We start from the raw sequence: 7,919 nt of genomic DNA on the forward strand, positions 1-7,919 counted from the left end.
CCGATTCCTTTCCCAGTTCTATAAAGATCAGTCGGTCTGATCCCACTGGACTGGAAGTAGAACCTGCATAGGTCCTAATGCAGACGTTTCTGTCAGCGAGGATCAGGACAGAGTCAGGTCCCGACAGGACAAGTGAGCACAGGTGTGAATATGACAGGTGTCATATTTACAATGGGATCTGGTTTAATATCTCAACCGAGTGTACACCAAGCAGATAGCGAGCAGTTTGCATTGCGTGTGTGTGTGTGAAGTGTGTACTCGGTGTTGTGTGTGTGGCGTGTGTACTCAGTGTTGTGTGTGTGAAGTGGTGTACATAGCATGTTACACCCCCTCATCACAGTCTGAAAATATCTGAGTTGGGGAATAAGATGTTGCCTGACTGAATCACAAATTATCCAATCAGGTAGCAAAGAATCTACTTGCTTTCCAATTGGCTGTAGGCAGGTGCATCTCCAGAATGGACCTGTTCGGTGACCAATAGCAAGACAGTAGATCTGGGAAGTTGTGTGATGAAATCTCCAGGAATAACTCAAACCAGAGTTGGCAACTCACTTCCCAGAATCCAAAACCTGACTCCCTGGTGCTGGGCAGAGGGAATTCTGCCTAATGCACACTCTCACACTTTTCACACACATTCTCTCTCACACACACACACATGCACTCTCTTGTACTTTCTCTCTCTCACACACGCACCCTCTCGCACTCTCTCACTCTCTCTCACACACACCCTCTCGCACTCTCTCACACTCCCTCACACACACACTTTCTCTCTCGCACTTTCTCTCCCACACTCTCACCCTCTCTCACTCTCTCACACATGCACTCTCTCTCTCATACTCTCTCACACATGCACTCTCTCACTCTCTCTCTCACACATGCACTCTCTCACTCTCTCTCTCTCTCTCTCTCACACATGCACTCTCTCACTCTCTCTCTCTCTCTCTCTCACACATGCACTCTCTCACTCTCTCTTTCACACACGCACTCTCTCTCTCACTCTCTCACACATGCACCCTCTCGCACTCTCTCACACATGCACCCTCTCGCACTCTCTCACACATGCACTCTCTCACTCTCACACATGCACACTCTCTCACTCTCTCACACATGCACACTCTCTCACTCTCTCACACATGCACCCTCTCACACTCTCTCACACATGCACTCTCTCACTCTCACACATGCACACTCTCTCACTCTCTCACACACGCACCCTCTCGCACTCTCTCTCACTCTCACACACACACAACCTCTCACCCTCTCTCTCTCTCACACTCTCTCATACACGCACCCTCTCACTCTCTCACATGCTCTCACACACCACCCTCTCTCACTCTCTCACACACTCTCACACATGCACTCTCTCACACTCTCTCACACATGCACTCTCTCTCTCACACTCTCTCACACATGCACCCTCTCATACTCTCTCACACATGCACTCTCTCACTCTCTCTCTCTCTCACACATGCACTCTCTCACTCTCTCTCTCTCACACATGCACTCTCTCACTCTCTCTCTCTCTCTCTCACACATGCACCCTCTCGCACTCTCACACTCTCTCACACACGCACTCTCTCTCACACTCTCTCACACATGCACTCTCTCACACGCGCACACTCTCTCACACTCTCACACACACACCCTCTCGCACTCTCTCTCTCTCACACTCTCTCACACTCTCACACACACACCCTTTCGCACTCTCTCACTCTCTCACTCTCACACTCTCTCACTTTCTCTCACACACACTCTCTCGCACTCTCGCACTCTCTCGCACTCTCTCGCACTCTCACATTCACTCACTCACTCTCTCTCACTCTCTCTCACTCTCTCACATTCTCACTCTCTCACACTCAATCTCCCTTTCTCACACACATACCTATTTGCACTGTACTCACTCTGCAGTGAGGTTCACCTTCAGTATTTCCCAGTCAGGAGCTGAAGCTGCTCAGAAGCAGCTTCCTCTGGAAATGAATTAATCCTTTCTCTGTTTTTATGCAGATTATGAAACTGTTCGAAAAGGGGGCCTGATCTTTGCTGTTGCTGCTTTCTTCGTGGGAATAGCAATAATCCTGAGTGAGTTCACAATCTCTAATTCAGTCAGAATCCAGTTTAAGGATTAATAAAGCAAGTGGAGGTTACTGAAGTTGTTGACACTTCATTACAGCAGGGTTCATCTGAGAAATGTTCATGGATGTAAAAATGGCCATTTTGTAACTTTACACACACAACGCTGTGTACCCCGCTTTACACACACAACGCTGTGTACACCGCTTTACACACACAACGCTGTGTACACCACTTTACACACACAACGCTATGTACACTACTTTACACACACAACGCTGTGTACACCACTTTACACACAGAACGCTGTGTACACCACTTTACACACAGAATGCTGTGTACACCACTTTACACACAGAACGCTGTGTACACCACTTTACACACACAACGCTGTGTACACCACTTTACACACACAACGCTGTGTACACCACTTTACACACACAACGCTGTGTACACCACTTTACACACACAACGCTGTGTACACCGCTTTACACACACAACGCTGTGTACACCACTTTACACACACAACGCTATGGACACTACTTTACACACACATCGCTGTGTACCCCACTTTACACACAGAACGCTGTGTACACCACTTTACACACACAACGCTGTGTACACTACTTTACACACACAACGCTGTGTACACTACTTTACACACACAACGCTGTGTACACTACTTTACACAGAACGCTGTGTACACCACTTTACACACAGAACGCTGTGTACACCACTTTACACACAGAACGCTGTGTACACCACTTTACACACAGAACGCTGTGTACACCACTTTACACACACAACGCTGTGTACACCACTTTACACACACAACGCTATGTACACCACGTCTAAACCCAGAGATATCCTGCAGCACTCACTTTGACCCTGTTACCTTTACACAAATTGGTGTCGTTGGATAAATTCTATTCCATTTATTTTCGGAGAAATATCTATTTTCTCGGAAGCTCCTTTCTGACAGGTGCACCCACTGGGTGACTGAAACAGGCAGAGTTCAGAGAAGCTGTGAGCTCAGGGCTGGAGGTTTGTGAAGTGAATCAATGTTTAATATCATCAACTGACTGAAGTTGGCTAACGCTCTGCGTCCTTTCTCACCGCAGGCAGAAAGTTCCGGTGCAGAGGCAAAATACACAAACGGTATTTTTTAAAGATCATTTTGTCCAGTTTTAAAATAATTACGAAATGTGTTGTGACTGTCACTGACAAAAACTCTTTGTGATGATTCTTTTTAGATCGCAGAAGGAAGATGAGATTTAGACGATGGTAATCACTCCTTTGAGTTTTCTTCATGAGCTGTAGCTAATCAGACCAGCTACATTTTCTTCCAGATCATTTATATATACTACAAACAACAGAGGTCCCAGCACTGATCCCTGCAGAACTCCACTAGCTACAGATCCCCATTCTGAAAAACATCCTTCCACCGCTACACTCTGTCTCCTATAACCAAGCCAGTTCTGTATCCGTCTAGCCAACCCACCACAAATCCCCTGCGATTTTAGTTTTTGTACCAGTCTGCCATGTGGGACCTTGTCAAACGCTTTACTAAAGTCCATATAAACTACATCCACAGCCCTTCCCTCATCAATTATCTTTGTCCCCTTAATATCCCGTTAGTCCTTACCCACAGCAATGTGGTTGACCCTGAAATGACCGAGCAAGCCAAGAGCAACTAGGGATGGGCAATAAGTGCTGACCCACACCCAACGAATGAATAAAAGTCTTTAATGAATCTAATGGTGATTTTGAGAGAAATGTCTTTACCCAGAGAGCGGGGAGAATGTGGAACACACTCCCAGAGGGAGTGGCCGAGGAGGAGCGTATCGATATATTTAATGGGAAGCTGGATAAACACAGGAGGGAGAAGGGAATAGAAAGACATTTTAATGGGGTTAGCGAGGGGAAAGTGGGAAGAGAATCATCGAGTCACAGAGGTTTACAGCATGGAAACAGGCCCTTTGGCCCAACTTGTCCATGCCGCCCTTTTTTTTAAAAAACCCCTAAGCTAATCCCAATTGCCTGCATTTGGCCCATATCCCTCGATACCCATCGTACCCATGTAACTGTCTAAATACTTTTTAAAAGACAAAATTGTACCCGCCTCTACTACTACCTCTGGCAGCTTGTTCCAGACACTCACCATCCTCTGTGTGAAAAAATTGTCCCTCTGGGCACTTTTGTATCTCTCCCCTCTCACCTTAAACCTATGCCCTCTAGTTTTAGACTCCCCTACCTTTGGGAAAAGATATTGACTATCTAGCTGATCTGTACCCCCTCATTATTTTATAGACCTCTATAAGATCACCCCTCAGCCTCCTACGCTCCAGAGAAAAAAGTCCCCGTCTATCCAGCCTCTCCTTATAACCCAATCCATCGAGTCCCAGTAGCATCCCAGTAAATCTTTTCTGCACTCTTTCTAGTTTAATAATATCCTTTCTATAATAGGGTGACCAGAATTGCACACAGTATTCCAAGTGTGGCCTTACCAATGTCTTGTACAACTTCAACAAGACGTCCCAACTCCTGTATTCAATGTTCTGACCGATGAAACCAAGTATGCTGAATGCCTTCTTCACCACTCTGTCCATCTGTGACTCTACTTTCAAGGAGCTATGAACATGTACCCAGAGATCTCTTTGTTCTGTAACTCTCCCCAACGCCCTACCATCAACTGAGTAAGTCCTGCCCTGGTTCAATCTACCAAAATGCATCACCTCGCGTTTGTCTAAATTAAACTCCATCTGCCATTCGTCAGCCCACTGGCCCAATTGATCAAGATCCCGTTGCAATCGGAGATAACTTTCTTCACTGTCCACTATGCCATCAATCTTGGTGTCATCTGCAAACTTACTAACCATGCCCTCTATATTCTCATCCAAATCATTAATATAAATGACAAATAACAGTGGACCCAGCACTGATCCCTGAGGCACACCGCTGGTCACAGGCCTCCAGTTTGAAAAACAACCCCCTACAACCACCCTCTGGCTTCTGTCAAGAATGATGTGGAAATGCCGGCGTTGGACTGGGGTAAACACAGTAAGAGTTTTAACAACACCAGGTTAAAGTCCAACAGGTTTATTTGGTAGCAAATGCCATTAGCTTTCGGAGCGGTGCTCCTTCATCAGATGGAGTGGATATCAGATTTCCATCTGACGAAGGAGCAGCGCTCCGAAAGCTAATGGCATTTGCTACCAAATAAACCTGTTGGACTTTAACCTGGTGTTGTTAAAATTCTTATTCTGTCAAGAAGCCAATTTTGTATCCATTTAGATACCTCACCCTGGATCGCGTGAGATCCATATGGAGAAGAAACATGAATCTTTTGGACCAAATTGCCTGTTTCTGACTGTAAATATTTATGATGTGGAGATGCCGGCGTTGGACTGGGGTGGGCACAGTAAGAAGTCTCACAACACCAGGTTAAAGTCCAACGGGTTTATTTGGTAGCACGGGCTTTCGGAGCGCTGCTCCTTCATCAGGTAGCTTGTGCCACCAAATAAACCTGTTGGACTTTAACCTGGTGTTGTGAGACTTCTCACTGGAAATACTTAGCTATATTCTGTATGTTTCATCTCATTTTCTCCTCTTTCAGACAGGTGCTGTGGGTCAGGGGAATCGATCCTCACCCCATCCACTGGGAACAAGCTCCCAAACATCCGCAATAAATGTCAACGTAGTTTGTGATGGATTGATATTTATCATTACACTGAACATTTGAGGGGATAAGAAGCCTTTCGCTGCACTCAAGCTCATTGTTAACTAACGTCGAATATCCACAGAATTAGTCAGTTCTTTCGTGCACTGAGGTGTTAAATAAAGGGAAATAAAATAGTGTTAAATAGAGGGAAATAAATGTTAGCAGCCTTTTAGTGAATGAATTTTACCTTGTTACAGAGTCCAATCTAGTGATTCAATGTCCACTTCCAAATCTGTGTGTCTCCCTTTAAACCAGCCAGAGATTTATGTTCAAATGGAAATAAATAAATGGAACATTCCAGATAATTAAGAATTATCACAACACAACTATTTTAAGTTTCTTTTCTTGATGAATTTCTTGTGCAAGATGAGCAGTGGAATCAGAGTAAAGCTCCCTCTGCACTGTCCCCATCAAACACTCCCAGGACAGGTACAGCACGGGGTTAGATACAGAGTAAAGCTACCTCTACACTGTCCCCATCAAACACTCCCAGGACAGGTACAGCACGGGGTTAGATACAGAGTAAAGCTACCTCTACACTGTCCCCATCAAACACTCCCAGGACAGGTACAGCACGGGGCTAGATACAGAGTAAAGCCCCCTCTACACTGTCCCCATCAAACACGATGTGGAGATGCCGGCGTTGGACTGGGGTGAACACAGTAAAGAGTTTTAACAACACCAGGTTAAAGTCCAACAGGTTTATTTGGTGGCAAACACCATTAGCTTTCGGAGCGCTGCTCCTTCGTCAGATGTAGCCAAACACTCCCAGGACAGGTACAGCACGGGGTTGGATACAGAGTAAAGCTCCCTCAGGGTTGGTACTGCCAAGGGGGAGTGTGGTCTGCTCATGCCAGTGGCTCCTTGTTCGGGGGCTTGGATTGAGAGGAGGGTCTAATGGAGTTTCACCCAAACCCCCGTACGTTAGCCAGAAGACTCCCTTCAGGTTGCTGTCCCGCTGAGGCCTCAGTGAAGGGAGCACGAGGCCCATCCCACACGTGTAGCCATTGGCAGCTTCAGGAACTGGGGCAGGGGCTGCCCACCTGTGTGGGTTGCCGGTTCCTGTAGCAGCCTGCCTCCAGCAAGATGAGCGGAGGTAGGAACATTTGGGGGAAACAACCTGGAAAGTAACTTTCAAAAATTCCTGACACCCCCCAATGTAGCAGCCCCCTTCACACAGTCACTATCACAGCTATAGGGAGTGGTGGTTTGAACTTTTGCTGCCATCATGTGGCCATACTCGATAGAACAGTTGCAGGGAATGAGTTAAAAACCTGGGCTCCTGATCCAGCCGTCACCCTCAGCCTTGGGATGGATTTCACTTCCAAGATTTATGGGTGTCATGGTGGCACAGTGGTTAGCACTGCTGCCTCACAGCGCCAGGGACCCAGGTTCGATTCCCGGCTTGGGTCACTGACTGTGTGGAATCTGCACGTTCTCCCCGTGTCTGCGTGGGTTTCCTCCGGGTGCTCCGGTTTCCTCCCACAGTCTGAAAGACGTGCTGGTTAGGGTGCATTGGCCGTGCTAAATTCTCCCTCAGTGTACCCGAACAGGCACCGGAGTGTGGCGACTAGGAGATTTTCACAGTAACTTCATTGCAGTGTTAAAGTAAGCCTGTGACACTAATAAAAAACTTTAAATGCATGGGGTTATGGAGATGGGGCTTGGGTGGGATTGTTGTCAGTGCAGACTCAATGGGCCGAATAGCCTCCTTCTGCACTGTGGAGATTCTATGATTGATTCTATGATTGATTAGCACTGCTGTCTCACAGCGCCAGAGACCCGGGATCAATTGTGGCCTTTGGTCACTGTCTGTGTGGAGTTTGCACGTTCTCCCCTGTGTCTGCGTGGGTTTCCTCCGGGTGCTCCGGTTTCCTCCCACGTTCCAAAGATGTTGTAGTTAATGTCGGGCTACATATTTGGTGTTGGTGCAGTTTTGATGGGCTGAATGGCCTCCTTCTGCACTGTGGGGATTCTATGAAATCAGACATATACGATCTCACTGATGTCGTACCAGGTTTTAATGGAGTGGGAGGTGGTAATGAAGTGGTACCCAGGGGATGCTCTGGGGACCCAGGTTCGAATCCCACCAAGGCAGATGGTGAAATTTGAAATTAATAAGTATGTG

At 46.8% G+C, this 7,919-nt stretch overlaps 1 long non-coding RNA gene across 1 annotated transcript; it reads left to right on the forward strand.

Annotated features, from left to right (window-relative positions):
• The first annotated feature begins 1,896 nt into the window (after positions 1-1,896).
• LOC144480046 (uncharacterized) lies at positions 1,897-3,354 on the forward strand. Its single transcript, XR_013495605.1, has 3 exons — positions 1,897-2,079; positions 3,192-3,228; positions 3,324-3,354. It is a non-coding gene; the product is annotated as an uncharacterized LOC144480046 (long non-coding RNA).
• The last annotated feature ends 4,565 nt before the right edge of the window (positions 3,355-7,919 follow it).

Source organism: Mustelus asterias, chromosome 27, assembly GCF_964213995.1.
Source record: "Mustelus asterias chromosome 27, sMusAst1.hap1.1, whole genome shotgun sequence".
NCBI classification, from domain to species: Eukaryota; Metazoa; Chordata; class Chondrichthyes; order Carcharhiniformes; family Triakidae; genus Mustelus; species Mustelus asterias.